Source organism: Chiloscyllium plagiosum, unplaced genomic scaffold (genome assembly GCF_037043375.1).
Source record: "Chiloscyllium plagiosum isolate Xiang-an unplaced genomic scaffold, Cpla_swu_hap1 HiC_scaffold_7, whole genome shotgun sequence".
Lineage (NCBI taxonomy): Eukaryota > Metazoa > Chordata > Chondrichthyes > Orectolobiformes > Hemiscylliidae > Chiloscyllium > Chiloscyllium plagiosum.
In genome coordinates this window covers 102,364,623-102,381,856 of record NW_028270145.1, presented here as the reverse complement: position 1 = coordinate 102,381,856, position 17,234 = coordinate 102,364,623, and the positions used below count along the sequence as shown (strand labels likewise).

Sequence of the window (17,234 nt, the reverse complement as noted above, 5' to 3'; positions counted from 1 at the left end):
GGAATATTCAGGCTGGTATGTTATCAGCCTAAAACAAAACTGAAGGAGGAGGTTCAAATGAGTGTCAGTGATATCAATACAGCAGAAAGAAACAGGCAAGGTGGTAAGAGCGAGTGAAAGAATTACCTCCAACATGAAAAACAAATTAAAAATCACACACCAGGTTATAGTGCAACAGGTTTATTCAGACTATTAACCTGGTGTTGTGTGATTTTTTTAACTTTGTACACCCCAGTCCAACACTGCCACCTCCAAATCATGACATGAAAACCATGTTTCCTTGCAGCTTATTCAGATTGTGTGGTAATAAACCTCCGTGGAATAAACTGCCATCTACTCTTAGACACATTCATCATTTCAAAGTATTTGGCTATCACTAATCAGGCCCTCCCTCCTAAAACAGTAAGTAGTTGAAGATTGTTTGATAAAAAATATTATAGCTGGAAATCAAAGTACAGAAAAAAATCTATTTTTACAATACAAGCTGTGCTTTATAGCTTTATCTATGATGCCATTTGCTTCTGAAAGACTTTTAAAATTCTGTCAATGCCACCAATTATATCACATAAATAATGTGGCAAAGAGTTTAAACTGTGCAATGCTCAAAGCAAAGCTTGAAAAGAAATGGTACATCAATGACAAGGTTAAAATCACTATCTGTGATGCTTTTAGAACGTTTTATGTCACATTAAAATCATCAACATTGTCCCAATCTATACAACTCCCACAGGACAGTACAGAATTCACATCAGACCTTACTCATTAGCAGAACAGAAGGCAGAAACAAAGGAGGATAAGGAAATAATGCATGCAAATAAATAAAATGGGATTTTAGAAAGACTTTCATGTACAGACAGTTTTCATGATCTTAAGGCATCCATAACTACATTGAGAGCCTAAAAAGTACTTTTGAAGCGTACTACATGTTGTATTGAGGAAAAATGTTTTCACACAAGTTTACAGAATAATAAGCAACACCAGCCCATGAGACACATTTGAAAGGATTCAAGAGAGAATATGCCAGATTAATGTCCTGCACTGTGTTGAGTCAGTTAAGCTCGAACTGGGTAGATATGGGTGCACTCCATTGCTACTCATAGTCTTTGGGTTAAGGGACAAATAAGAATATAAATCTCCTTGTTGTGAACATTATTCATCATCTCCTATTTGTTAAGCATGCCAATAACGTTTGTCCACAATTTTGTTTTGATTTCAGACAATACGGGCTGTTACTATCTTTTGAAAACAGATGAGAAATAATAGATGGATTCAGTGATTGGAGGCAAATTTAGTGCATGGATGAAAATGTAGGAAACTTTAACTAAAAACAGATAGCAACAGCTAGGTGTTGAATCTTACCAAATATGACATCTGTGGAGAGAAAAAACAGCATTATGACTCTTCTTCAGAACTTCAAAGGTCTGCTTCTGGCAGGCAGGCATTGGAGAGGCAGTGAGTTACTGTTTGCAAATTTCCTTTCTGCTGACCTGTGCAGTTCCCAAGAAGAGTCATATTGGACTCAAAATGTTAACTCTATCTCTCTAACTGCAGAAGCTGCCAGATCTTCTAAGTTTCTCCAGCAATATTTAATATTTATTTGAAATTTCTAGCACCAGCAATGTTTTGTTTTTATTAACTTGTAGGAGCAATAGAAAAGCTGCAGTGACTTCTTAAATTGAGAGAGATTATGGAACTCTGAGGTACAGAATGAACCATGTGAAGTTCTTACACAGGTAGGCAAATGGAATGCCATTTATTGCAAGAGGAAAGAAATATAAAAGTATGTTATAGTTTGCCATGTCTGTATACGGCATTGGTGATCCCACAGCTGGAATACTGTTTTGTTATCTTTTTTTATAGGTATTTTTGTTGCAAAAAGAAAATTTTTAAGATTTTTTTAACAAAATTACAAACGTAATAAGCATCAATATAAAATTAAATAAGTAAATAAAACTAACAAAACACAAAAAAAGGAAACAAAGAAACCAACTAACTACTAATCTATAGTAGAAACAACCAAAACATAAAATAGGATATCATACATTACTGACAGTAAACAACAAAGTAATTAAATAGCTAGACACATGCTCAAAATAGATTTACATCGAGTCATAATAAAACCCGTATTTATACGGGATTCCTCCTCCATGGGGGGCACAGGAGCCAGCCAGAACCATTACCACAGCTAAACAAAAGCCCTGGACAATATGGCCAAGATATCTGTGTCGATATAATTCAAAAGGGCTGCCATATTTTATAAAATAATTCAGTTTTTTGGTGCACCATATTTGTGAGGAAGTCAAGGGGGATATATTCCATGATTATCCTGTGCCAATTCGAAAGTCCTTCAGCTACCCAATTCACTAAAGTATTTTTCGTTGCACAAAAGGAAAGGATGGTAAATAATTTCCTCCCGTGCACATCCAGGGAGGGAAAATCTGAAGAGCCCAAAAGCAGGGACACTGGATCCAATCCAATCTCCGTACCCAAGATCACTGTCAAGGCATTCACTACTCTATCCAAATACCTGCGGATCTTATGGCATGTCCATAGACAAAACGTGGGAGTGCCAACTTCTATTTTACCTTTAGGACACATTGGGGATGCTCCTACCTTGAATTTTGTGTGTCGTTCAGGTGCCCTGTGAAGTATCTTTAATTGAATAGCCTGAGTTCTATTACAGATAGAGATTTTTCTGACATTTTCCCAGATGTCCTCCCACATTTCTAAAGAGATTTCCAACCCTAATTCTTGGTTCCAGGTTTTATATAATGGTTCCATGACCTTCCATACCTTATTGTACAGTGAGTGATAAAAGTACTGACCGAGGGCGGGCCATCAGCCATAGCACTCTCCTTTCCCTATCCGATTTGTAGGGATTGACTATCAGTGCAGTTTTCTTTTGTATAAAGTCTCGCATTTGAAAATACCGAAAAAGGTCCTTGTTAGGCAGTCCAAACTTCTGGTGCAACTGCTCAAAGGACATCATAACCTCCCCATCGAACAGGTCTCCCAAGCAGGAGATACCTCTGGACTTGTCAGCCCAGGCTGGAATCCCAATGCTCCCACTATAGGGGTATAAGGGGAGGTTTTTTGCAGGTTACCCTCATCTTGTCGCATTGTCCTCCAAGCTTTCATTGTATTTTATACAATAGGATTTTTACAATAGTCCATAATAACTCTCATCTCGTCCATAAATAAAAGATTGATAAGGGGACATTTTGCTTGGGAGGTCTCAATATCTAACCAGATTGATTGTGGGTCACAAGAGACCCAGTCAGCAACATAAGATAATAGGAAGCTCAATTGGCACCTCCTAAAATCTGGGAAGTCCAGTCCTCTCCTTGCTTGTTGGAGTTGCAGCTTTTTGAATTTGCTAAGGGGCCGTTTACGATTCCAAATAAAGGAGCCGAGCCAGACGTAAAGCTTATGCAGCACCTGTCTCAGCATCATCAAGGGGAGCATTCTCATCAGATACAAATGACAAGGTAGGATATTCATCTTGACTAAGGCTACTCTGCCTAACCAGGATATTGGGAGATCTCCCCAGCGTTGAAGGGCCTCATTTTCTCTTGTAAGTGTATGTAATTGGCTTTATACAACTGACCAAGTATTGGAGTGATAAAGATACCTAAATATACAAAACCCTCTAGTGACCATCGGAAGAGAAAGCGAGATCCATCCAGTAAATCGGATAAACTGGCAAGACCTCCCAATGGCATGGCCTCCGATTTCATAAAATTGATTTTGTAACCTGAGAACATACCAAATAGATTGACCACTTGAATTAAGCGAGGCACGGATGTCAAAGGATCACTTCCGAAAAGGAGGACATCATCCGCATAGAGAGTAATTTTGTGCTTGCCGGATCCAACCCTCGGGGCCGTTATGTTAGGGTCAGTTTGTATAGCTTCCTCTAGTGATTCATCACTAGCGTGAATAATAGTCATGAAAGAGGACACCCCTGAAGATAGCCCCTGCCGACATGAAAGCCATCCGAGCCTAAATCATTGGTGATCACTACTGCTTTGGGATCATTATATAATACTGAAACCCATTTAGTAAATACCTCTCTGACACCGAACCTTTCCAATGTATAAAAAAGATATGGCCATTCTACCCGATCAAATGCCTTCTCTGCATCTAGGGTGACAACTAACCTGGTATGGTTCCCTGTTGACAGGCTTGTATCATATTTAAGACCCTTCTAATATTATTAGTTGGTCTGTGACCCTTTATAAACCCCATCTGGTCCTCTTTAATAATGTATGGTAAAACCCTCTCCAGTCTTAATGCTTACATTTTTGAAAGAATTTTGAAATCCACATTTAACAAGGATATGATCTATATGAAGAGCAATCTTCTGGGGTCTTGCCCTTCTTGAGAATGAGAGAGATATTTGCTTCTCTCAACGAAGGCAGAAGACAGCCCTGACTGTGTGAGTAATTATACATATTTATGAGTGGCCTGGCCAGTTCCCCTATAAATTCTTCACAGAACTCAACCTGGAATCCGTCTGGTCCAATACTTTGCCACTCTGAAGATGCCTAACCACATCCTGTACTTCCTGGGTTGTCAATGGGGCATTCAAGATCAACACCTGCTCTGAGGTTAGGCCCAGAAGATCCAAGTTTTTAAAGAAGGATTTCATCTTCCCAGTTCTATCCTCACAGTCCTTCGACTTATACAGTTCAAAACAGAAATTTCTAAAGGTCACAAGTCAAGGTACCAGCACTTTCTCTAATGGACGTAATGGCTTGGGAACCTTTTTGTTTCTAGCAAGGTACGCTAAATATCTGCGAGGCTTATCACCATATTCAAATAGTCTCTGCTTTGTGAATAATATTTCCTTCTTTACTATTTAGGTAAGTGGAGTATTCAAGGCTGCCCTAAGGACTGTGATCCTTTGTAGCTTAACAATGGAGGGCCAAACAACATACGCTTTCTCAGCTGCTTTCAGGCGAGCCTCAAGCAAGCGCTGTTGCTCTCCCTTTTGTCTTGTCCGGGTCGCAGAATATGAGATGACCAAGCCTCGCGCAGAGGAGATTTACCAGGATGTTGCCTGGTCTGGAGAGAAGGCCTTATGAGGAAAGGCTGAGGGACTTGGGTCTGTTTACATTGGAGGGAAGAAGGCTAAGAAGGGATTTAATAGAGACATACAAGTGATCAGAGGATTAGATAGGGTGGGCAGTGAGAGTGTTTTTTCCTCGGATGATGATGTTGGCTTGTATGAGGGGACATAGCTGCAAATTGTGGGGTGACAGATTTAAGACAGATATCAGAGGCAGATTCTTTACTCAGGGAGTGGTAAGGGCATGGAATGCCCTACCTGCCAATGTAGGTAACTCAGCCACATTAGGGGCATTTAAACAGTGCTTGTATAAGCATGTGGATGATGATGGGATAGTGTTGGGGGATGGTCTTAGATTAGTTCAAAGGTCGGGGCAACATCGAGGGCCGAAGGGCCTGTTCTGCGCTGTATTGTTCTATGTTCTATATGCCTTAGTGGTCTCCCACATCATCGAAGGGTTACTAGTTGTACCTGAATTAATTTCCCAGGTTTTGAATTCCTGCAAAAAATGCTTTATGAATTTGCTATCCTTCAGTAAGAAAGGATCCAAACGCCAATGTCAGGGGGCTATCCCATCATCCCTAGTCTTGACTTCCATATATACTGTGGCATGATCAGAAATAGCTATATTACCTATTTAACAGGACAGTATTGACTTCCGAAGGGTCGAGGGGGCAAAGAATATATCAATTCTGGTATGGCACTTGTGTGGATAAGTATAGAAAGTGAATTCTCTACCCTGGGGATGAAGACACCTCCCCACATCTACTAGTTCCAGCTCCTTATTCAGATCTGCCAGTTGTCTAGATCTCAGAGATATACCCATAGTGCTCCTAGGTATCCTATCTGTCTCTGGGTCCATAAAACAGTTAAAATCTTCCCCTATAATTGTATTGCGGACCCCAAAAGCCATCAATGTAGAGAACACATCCGTTACAAATTTGAAAGGTTGTGCCGTGGGACAATAAAGATTCAAAATTCAATATTCCTCTCCAAGTATTAGGGCTTTGATCAATATATACTGTCTGGACTCATCTTTTATTTGGCTTAACATTTGAAAAGGGAGATCCTTCCGAATTAGAATAGCCATTCCCCTGCATTTTGAGCTGAAAGATGAAAAGAAAGCCTGACTAGATCCATCCTGTTGTAGCTTTAAGTGTTCTTTATCAAGTAGATGTGTCTCCTGTAAGAGAGCTACATCAACCCTTTCTTTTTTAAGACTTGATAATATCTTTTTCCTTTTGATTGGTGAGTTAATCCCTTTGACATTCCAGGTGCACCACCTAAATGAATGGCTAGCCATGATCATCCAGGCAAGCCCGAGACCCCCCAGGAGAAAGAACCTCACCTAAAAGACATTGAATAAAGACCATAGAAAAGTTTCTAATACAAAAATTATTTGAAACATTTAAATTACAACACATTTAAAACACAATTAAAACTACTCCTAAGTAGAAAAAACAAAGCAAAACATATTGAAAGGAGACTTTGCTCCTTGCTCTCAGGGGGCATAACTACATACCAATAACCCACCATAGCCTCTCCTAGCTAGGGCCCTGTCCTCAGCCCAGGCATTATAAAATGGAGTAAATAAATTCAAGTGTTTTATAAAGCCAGAGTTAAAAGTGAGTGTTCCACCTCCCCTCCCCCGCCACCTCACCAACACCAGGGTGTGTTTCGTAAAAAAAAATAGAAATATATAAAGTTACAAAATTACAATCCCAGCAAGTATTAGGCAACGAAGCAAGATGAAGAAAGAAGACAACCCCGCTCTAAAAAAAAGCCCTCATCCCCCACAAACCAAATAAACTGCACAAACTGTAAAAAGGAGATCAAAGAGCGAATAAAGAACAAGCACCCTCCACACCCCCCTCCCCCCAACTCACAGGAAAGGATGAGTGAAAGAGAGATGAAGAAAAAAGAGGGTAAACAAAGGGGGAGCAAAAATTAAGTTGCTATCCATACAGTTCAAGTCCTGCAGTCTATTTGAAAGAGTCCAAGAATTCTTTCACTTTCTCCAGTGATCCAAAGTTATAAATGGATCCTCCATGGCTGAAGTGCAGCGTTGCCAGATAACGCACGGAGTTTTGAATATTTAAGTATTTCAGATGCTTCTTCGCCTCATCAAATGCCCTCCTCTTGCAGACCACGGCTGGAGAAAGTCCTGAAATAACATTATCCTGGAACCCTTGTGCATCATGGCCTGGGGATCCCTCCCCAAGACTCTTGAGGCCTCCAGCAGTTTTTGTTTTACCTTATAGCATTGGAGTCGGCCTAAGATCAGGGGCGCTGGTCCAACCCGGGCCTACGTACAGCAACCAGGTGGGCCCATTTCACCCATACCCGGCCCAGCCCTGACTCCAACTTCAATAATTGTGGGAGCCATTGCTCTAAAAAATCGACAAGCTGGCCCTCCTCTTCCCATTCATGGAGGCCCAGCAACTGAATATCTTTCCAATGACGCCAATTATTGAGGTCATCGATGCGCTCCTCCAGGGTCCGGACTCGATATTCTAGAGCCCAGACCTGACCGACAGACGACTCAGCAGCAGTCTCCGAGGCTGCGGCCTGTTGCTCCACCCCTCCGACACGCTGCTCGAGTTTTTCGATCTCTCGGTCACGCTTCTGCAGCATGACTGAGATCGACTCCCACCTGGATCGGGTCTCCTCGATAAATGCATTGATCTTCTCCTGGAGCTTGGCGATCAGGCTCGCCTCTGCAGGCAAGTCCCCCGAGACGGCCGCGGACGTCTCTGCTGCTGCGGGAGGGGGTCGGGGTGGGGGAGGGGTCCCATTTGTTGCGAGCTGCGGGAGTTTTTGTCCTTAGTCATTGTTAAAAGAACACCAAACTGTCCAAGCTTGATTTAAAATGGCTAAGTAAACTGGGCAAAAGCTATCCTAAGTGATTTAAAAGGTGAGGGAAGAGTGGGTGCCCCACTTTGCCCAAGTCTTAGGCAGAGCACTGCAGACGCAGACTTACTGGGTCGCCACCATCTTGGATCTCCCCATTTTGGTATCCTTATAGAATCATTGAGATGTACAGCAATGAAACAGACCCTTAAGTCCAATTCATCTATGCTGACCAGATATCCAAATGTAATCTTGCCCCATTTTCCAGCATTTGGCCTATATCCCGCAAAGCCTTTCCAATTTGTGTTATTTAGGAAACAACATAAATGCATTGGATCAAGTTCAGGACAAATTCACTCAGTTGAAAACTTGGATCCTGGAGAAAGGCTTATCTTACAAGGAAAGAATGAGAGGTCATCTTATTTATTTTTCTTACTGAGATGTGGTGGTCACTGGTTAGTGCAGGACATATTGTACATTCCGAAGTGCCTTGAAGAAAGCTCTAGAACAACTTGGACTGAAGAGACATTGAAAGTGTTGTTAGGAGGGAATTCCAATGACAGTGAAGGAACAGCGATATATTTATAAGTCAGGATGATGCGTGGCTTGTAGAGGACTTTGCAGGTCGGATTCCTCTGTACCTGCTGCCCTTGCCCTTCTGGATGGTAGCGTGCACACAGTTATCGAAGGTGTCTCGGTGAGTTACTGTAGTATGTCATAGTACACACTGCTGCTACTGAGCATTGATGGTGAAGGGAATGAATTTTGAATGTGGTAGATGTGATGTTAATCAAGCAGGTTGTTTTGTCCTGAATAGTGTCAAGCTTTTTGAGTGTTGGGGCTGCATCCATCCAGGCAACTTGGAATCATTCCATCACATTGCTGCTTGTACCTTGCACCTGGGGAAATGGGAACGATTTAGTCATTGCACATTTCATCACCTCTGACCTGCTCCTGTAGCCAAAGTATATCCACTGCTAGAACAGCTCTTTTTTCTGGTGAATAGTAGCTCTTAGAATGTTGATGTTGATGGATTATATTGAAAGTCAAGGGTTGACAGTTAAATCTGTTGTTAAAAAGTGTACTGCGAACGCTAGAAATCGGAAATAAACAAAAATAGGAAGTGGTACTAGAGAAACACAGCAGGTCTGGCAAGCAGCATCCAAGGAGAGAAAAACAGAGTTAACATTTCAAGTTCACTAACCCTCCATTTGATGAAGAGTCACTGGACTTGAAAGGTTATTTCCGTTTTTCTCTCCGCAGATGCTGCCAGACCTGCTGTGTTTCTCCAGCACTCTCTGGTTTTGTTTCTTAAATTCTTTCTTGTTGAAGATGGTCATTGCCTGGCACTCTTGTGGCCTGAGCCTGATTACTGTCCATGCCTTCATACATACACAGGCCACTTCAGTATCTGTAGGTTCATGAATAGTTCTGCACATTGTTCACTAATGGTTGCACATCTCCATTTCTGGCCTTACAACAGAGGGAAAGACATTGCTGAAGCTACTGAAGAAGGTTGGATATAGGATATAGGATCCTGAGATGACATGACAGGATGGGTGTGAAAGGTTTCTTCCTTGTGGGAGAGACTAGAACTAGAGAACACTGCTTAGAACTAAAGGCATTCAACAAAAGACAGAGATATGCAGAACTAAAGTTGTACAAAGCTAAAAATCAATCAAGGATTAAGATACCTGTGTGGAAAAGAGAAGATTTTAGAGGTCTAAAATTTGAAGTGGAGCCAGTTGATTGGAAATGCAATTTGGTGGATAGAAAATGGACAACTTTCATAAGAGAGATGACTAGAGTGCAAACTGGGTGTATACCCATAAGAAATAGGTGCAGAATATCCAAACCTAGAGTAAACTGGATTGCTCAGGTTATTGATGAGGAAATAAGGAAGAAAATGGAGGCAATATGATGCATACTAGAATAATGACAGCAGTAGAAGTCAGGAACAGTTTGTCAAATGCTGTTGAGAGCCTCAGGTTGGAAGTCGGAAGGCGAAGAGGAAGGTTGCCAGGCTGGGCTAAAAAAGAAGTAAAATGTTTTTCAAACAAAACTAGTGAAGAATAGAGTGCGGCCAACAAGAAACAAGCTGGGTAAGCTGTTCACTGAAGCAAAGACAGAGGTATTAAATGGATACTTTGTTTCTGCCTTTACCAAATTAGGAAATGGTGATAATGGCCCAGTTAAAACCATGGGTGTTGAGAAACTGAGCAGTATAGTGATAGATAAAGAAGAGATACTCAAAAGGTTGGCAGGACTCCAGTTAGAGAAGTCACCAGCCCGGATGGGATGCATCCAGGATTGCTGAGAGAGGTAAGGGAGCAAAATTGCAGAGCCACTGACAGAAATTTTCCAGGCCTTCTAAACACAGGATTAGTCTCAATGGACTGGGAGATTTCTAATGTGACACCACTGTTTACGTAATGGACAAATGATAACCCAGGCAACTACAGACATGTCAGCTTGACATCAATAGTGGGAAATTGATGGAGGTCATAATACAGGATAAGATAAATACAGCAAAAAATATGTTCATACTAGACAGCCAACATTACCATGTCTGCCAAATTTAGTTGAGTTCTTTGACAAGGTGATACAGGCAGCACTTGAGGGTAATGCTGAGGATGCTGTTGGTTTGGACTTTCAAAAGCTTTTGAGACAGTGCCACATGGCAGGATGGTTAGCAAATTAGAAATGCTGAGGGTTGATGGGTCCTTGGCAGCATGGATTCGAGGATGGCTAACAAATAGGAAATAGAGGGTAGGTATAGGTGGGCATTTCTCAGACTTACACCGAGTTGAAAATGGTGATTCCCCCTGGGCTCGGTGTTAGGACCCTTGCTTTTTATGATTTAAATAAATGATTTGGAGATGGGTGCTAAGGGAAAAATGTCTAAATTTGCAGATAACACTAAGTGAGGGAAATAGTGAATTGTGAGGATGACATTGAGTGACTTCAGAGAGACACTGATCATTTGGTCAAACCTTAATGGCAGAACTATTCTGAAATCAACTCAGTATCTGAGCAATTAATCTGAAGTTCCAAAAGCCCCATTTACAGGGAACAATAGAATTTGTAACACTTGGACCTCTCTTCCAAGCTAATGTAAAATTATAGTCTCACTGTCCTTTATTGTCGAGAATTAGAAGGTCATTTAACTATAAACTAAAAGAATAGCCGAAACAAAGAAAACAAAGAAAAAATGACATGACTGAAAATGTGACAAGGAAAGGAACGGCTTATGCCCGAAATGTCGATTCTCTTGCTCCTCGGATGCTGACTGACCTATTGTACTTTTCCAGCAACACACTCTCGATTCTGATCTCCAGCATTTGCAGACCTCACTTTCTCCAAGGAATGGGAGGTACCAGTAGGATAATTTTCTCAGTCAATGACACAATGGAGCTGATGACTTCCTCCAAGATCAAATTCACATTAAAATATTCATTACATATTTTGATTAATTATTTGCTGCAAGTGTAATTTAAAAATTGAGTTATTTGTTATTATAACATTTATTTCAGCAGTATATTTTCTGTTTTCGTTTTTTTAAAAATCTGCAACTGTCTGTACAGTTTTCCTCCTCCAATCCAAAGATGTGCAGGTTAGGTGAACTGACCATGCTAAATTATCAGTTGGTCAAACCTTAATGGCAGAACTATTCTGAAATCAACTCAGTATCTGAACAATTAATCTGAAGTTCCAAAAGCCCCATTTACAGGGAACAATAGAATTTGTAACACTTGGACCTCCTTGTAACACCTGATTAGGTGAACTGACCATGCTAAATTATGGGCGGCACGGTGGCACAGTGGTTAGCACTGTTGCCTCACAGCACCGGACACCCGGGTTCAATTCCCGCCTCAGGCGACTGACTGTGTGGAGTTTGCACGTTCTCCCCGTGTCTGCGTGGGTTTCCTCCGGGTGCTCCGGTTTCCTCCCACAGTCCAAAGATGTGCAGGTCAGGTGAATTGGCCATGCTAAATTGCCAGTAATATTAGGCAAGGGGTAAATGTAGGGGTATGGGTGGGTTGCGCTTCGGCGGGTCGGTTTGGACTTGTTGGGCCGAAGGGCCTGTTTCCACACTGTAATCTAATCTAATCTAAAATTGCCCAGAGTGTTCAGGGATGTGTGTATTAGGGGGAAATATTGGGGAATGGGTCTGAGTGCTACTCTTCGGAGAGTCAGTGTAAACTTGTTGGACTAAATGGCTTGTTTCCACACTATAAGGATTCTATGAATCGTACCAATTATTGACCAGCCAGACATATTAAACTTCTGAAATTGGGATTTTTTTGAGGGTTAGCACCAACTGGTTATCAATCAATCATAGTTATATTCATTCTGTGTAATTGCAATTTTTGATTGCAATTTTTCGGCAACAGAAGAGCACAGAATTAAGTGAGATAAAAATTCAACCCTTTAATGTAAAGTCATTGTTGGGGACAAATTTGGGTCTAGCATGAGTTGACCTGTAAATCTACATGAATTTTCAGCTGGGATAAGAATGAAGGGAAGGGTTCTAATTAACTTCATAAATCAGTTAAGATTCATTTTCATTTAACCTTATTTAAACAGGTAGTCAGGTTCAAAGAAAAAAATAATTAAACTGCATAAATACATGCAGATGTTGATGTTGCAGACAGATGGCTTCTGTGAAAATGCAATGTGGCCAAACCAACATTAACTTGATCCTTTATTTGCAAATGGAATGTGAGGAATACCCCATACCACACCAAGAAAGTGGAGCAGTATGGTGGCTCAGTGGTTAGCACTACTGCCTCACAGCACCAAGGACCTGGGTTCAATTCCAACCTTGGGTGACTGTCTGTGTGGAGTCTGTATATTCTCCCTGTGTCTGTGTGGGTTCCCCCAAGTGCTCCAGTTTCCTCCCTCAATCCAAAGATGTACAGGTCAAGTGAATTGGCCATGCTAAATTGTCCATAGTGTTAGGTGTATTAGTCAGAGGGAAATGTGTCTGGGTGGGTTACTCGTTGGAGTGGACTTGTTGGGCTGAAGAATCTGTTTCCACACTGTCGCTAATCTAATATAATCTAAAGACAAAGCAATGGTGTTTAGACACGGATGGTAATGAAGTACAGGCTTTGGACAGGAAATAGGATGGCAACTGGGAGGAAAGGGAGTGGTAAGACCAGAGGCATCAGGTGCCTTGATACTTTTGGAACATGTATAGAACAAGGTGCTTGTCTAAATGGGCCATTTCTTTCACTGTCACTGGGTTAAAATCCTCAAATTCCCTCCCTAACAGCATTGTAGATCAACCTATTGCACATAGATTGCAGTGACAATCACCACCACCTTCTAAAGGGTAACTAGGGATGAGCAATAAGTGCTGGCCTGCCAGTGACACCCACATCAAACAAAATGAATAAATAAATTTTAACAATCAGAATACGAGTGTTGTGCTATCTAAATGATTTACAATGTATAAATATCAGGTGAATCCTCATTGGGTAGAGTGCTCCCTCAGAATCCTTGGGAAAAGCAATCACCAATCTGAACCTCAAAGCTCCTAACAGTATTGCATAAAATAATCCACAATAATAGTCACCATCGTCCCAAAGGGCCGTAGAGCTGCTCTGTCTTTAGAGAAAGGTAACTGGTGATGATTTAACCTGAGGATCACACATCTTGGAGCAAGGTTGCGAAGGTAGGACATTCATGGTAACCTCACTTGGTATAGGAATTGTAGCCATGCATCTCAAACCAGCTGATGAAAACTCTGGTCTCCAGCATCTGCAGTCCTTACTTTCTCCCAGTTGATCTCAAACCAGCTGTCTAGTTAACCAAGCTAATTGACCACCCAGTTAAGCTAGCTAAACTACATCTGAAACAACAATGTTTTTTTTAATCTACTGAGAGGTTTCAAAGAGTTATAATGCAAATATTAAGGGAACTAACTGAAAGACAAAGAGAAATGGGATGGAGGAGCACTCCTCCAAGTGGAAAAGAAAGTGTTCATTGACCGTCTCCTGTCCTGGGGTTCTTCTCCACTTTCCGAATTGAATCCATTTCCCTAAGAATGATTGATTGAGTCATTGTAGTCACGTGTATCTACGTACATTGAAAAGCTCTGTTTGCAAACAGTATAAGCAGATCATAGCAAGCAAGGACATACAGATAATAGGGTGCTTAGATAAAGTGACGCATAGTGGTTACAGATTGAGGCACACTGGTTACATTTGTTGTGGATTCACTAGTTGTTACGTTTGTTGTGTATCTTCCTTCGGAGCAATGCAGAAATGACACCAATTTCAAAGTACCTAAACATCTTATTTAGTCCTTTGAAAACATCGCTGAAATGACAAAATATCTTCCTTCCTGGGTCTCTGTGGTGCCTGTTCACTTTGTCAATGCCCAGGCTTAATCAATCAACAGGCTCACATAACTGAACACAGAAAAATTAGACACTTGAACACTGTACTTGGCTCCTGAGGAATGTTCCCAAGCTAAGATTGATGTGTACGCTAAACCACTGACGAGTTTGAGAAGCCACGGTCACTTTTGCTATACTATGTAATGAAGTTTTGACATCACAAGAGCTGTGGTTTGATGGTTTAATTGTTGCTTGTTCAGTGCTCTTCCAAAACCATCCCATTTAATCACTAATTAACATTTTTCTTCAATTGAAATCATTGACGAGGCTCAGTATTCAAAAGGCAACAGTGCCATGTCATTGGGCCCTGGGCTCACTTCTCATTCTAATGTAAATGGGAGTTCCCATCTCCAAATTTAATTCTGCGTAAACGTCCAACTTTTACTTAAAAACAATAAAAAACATCACTATGTGATTGAATTCCAAGTTACATTAAGAATGCTTCAGGCCCTTTGTTTAAAATACATTAGCCCCACTAAATGACATTCAAATTAAGTTAACTGAATTTGTGCCCCTCTGGAAAATCTTTCAAAGTAAGAACACTGGAAATGAGACAGAATTAGATTTTGTCAATAAGCGGAGAGAACAATAAATCTTTGGGTAATTAAATGAAAATGGTAAATTATTAAATTTTCATGTAGTTAATATACCTCCTGAACTTTAAGTGATTTTAATTTTGATCAAACCCAAGCGTGACTTCAAAATCCTTCATCTCATGCTCCATAGATTAGATTCATTTGATTTTATTTACCTTCCTTTGCATTTCTTTGTAAAATCAGAATTAATTTTTGGACCAGGACTGATGCATTGAATATGCTTTTAAAACAAGCACAGCATGCTCCATGACCACTATTGTAGCATAATACCTATCTCACCAGGGAATGCGCTCCAGTTTGTTAGTCATCTAAACATTATCTTGGGAGCACAAAAACAGAAATTGCTGGAAAAGCTCAGTAGGTCTGGCAGCATCTGTGAAGAGAAACCAGAGTTGTTGTTTCAGGTCTGGTGTTCTGAGGAAGGATCACTGCCAGACCTGCTGAGCTTTTCCAGCAATTTCTGCTTTTTTTTTCTGATTTACAGCATGCACACTTCTTTTGGTTTTGATTATCTTGAGGGTGTACTCTTAATACAAAGTGTCAATCATTATCTCTCTCTATTATGTATTTCTTGTCTAATTTTCTATTTTCATTTCACTTAAGTTTGAACATTCATTTCCACGGTTTCTTCAAGGAGTCTCATAAGCCGTGTTCACTTTTGTAATAGTATGTAATGAGGTCCAGACATCCCGGGAGTTGGAGAATGACGCTTTAATTGTTGCTTGTTCAATGGTATATCTCGGTGCTCTTTCAAAACTATCTGACTTAATCACTAACTAAATAACTTTTTTCTTCAATTGCACTACCTTGGTATTGATGTGTTTTATGGTAGAATTTTCTTCCCCTATGCATACACACCATGATGGATCATTACCAGACTATTATCCTATCCCTCAACCTCCACAGATCTATTATATTTAACCAGACTGTACAGTGAAAGCAGTATGATGTAAAACAGTTTTTGTTTTGGATTTCAAATTAAAGTCTTGTAGATAGGTCTTAGTCTATTTTTGGAAAGGATTTAATAATTAATCGTGTTAGTCTTTCCAGAAACTTGACTTTAAATCAGTATGTGTTGGAGAGTAGATGGTGAAAGGTTACCTGGAGAGTTAATGGAAATTGGTTTATGTTTACAACAGAAATGAGAAAACACTCAAAGGCATGATTTTGAGTTTAAAGAATAGTCAAGGATTGATTTTAGTTGAGCAAAGAGCAGTGATCGAAAGGATGCCGGCAGTTCAAAATAGACCACGTTGGAATCAGATGCCAGTAATGCCTCTCTCGAGAAAAAAAGATTATACAGAGCACTTTGAGAGTATGTTACATCGGGGAAAGTACTTAATTTGTGAAACTTCCAAACATGGAGTTTTGGGTTAGAACTCTGCAGATTGTTCAGGACTGAGAAAGTCCAAGCACTCAGTTCTGTAAATATTCAATGAAAAGCTTCACAATGCACATGACAGGAACTGAGCAAAATAGTTAAGACTAACCAGTATTGGGAAGCAAACTTTCACTGATTTTTGAGAAACTGCTGAGTGATGATGTTGGGAGCGAATGAGATTCTGATTTGTCCTGTTTTTCCAAATCTTTATGGTATTAGTCTAATAATTAGATGTTTTGACTTTTGTTTTATTTCTTTTGTGAAATAAACTTCTGCTTTATTTGTAAAACCAAATTGGCAGGCTTAATTGATTATGTTTTAATGAAAGGCAATCATGTTAAATTAATAAAAGCAAAATATAATTGAGCAAGCCAGATTTCATTCTGGGTTCTGATTTGTCTTGTAGTAACCTTGACATTCAATGGCATTGCCATCACTGAATGTCCTATTATCAAAGGCCTGACAGTCGCTATTGACCAAAAACTGAACTGGACTAGTTAGATAAATGCTGTGGCTAGAAATCTTGCAGTGAGTATCTCATCTTCTGACTCCCCAAAGCCTGTCCATCAGGTACATGATGCAGGTTAGGAATGTGATGGAATACTCCTCACATGCCTGGATGAGTGCAGCTCTAACATGCTTCAGAAGAATGACACCATCCAGTAAAAAGCAGGCTAGTTCACGGGCACCACATCCACAAACCTTTACTCTCTCATCACTGATATTCAGTAGCAGCAGTGTGTACCATTTATAAGGTGAACTTCAGTAACTCATTATGACTCCTTAGACAGCACTTTCCAAACCATATGACCATCTAGATGGACAGCAGATACATGGGAACCCTCTCGCAAGGTTCGTTTCCAAGCCACACATGGTCATTATTTGGAAATATATCCCTCTTACTTCAGTGCTGGTCAGTCAAAACCCTGG

At 40.5% G+C, this 17,234-nt stretch overlaps 1 protein-coding gene across 3 annotated transcripts in view; it reads right to left on the bottom strand.

Moving 5' to 3' along the window:
- LOC122551780 (contactin-associated protein-like 5) overlaps positions 1-17,234 on the bottom strand; it is a 1,290,980-nt gene that overhangs the window by 907,802 nt on the left and 365,944 nt on the right. The window lies entirely within an intron of this gene.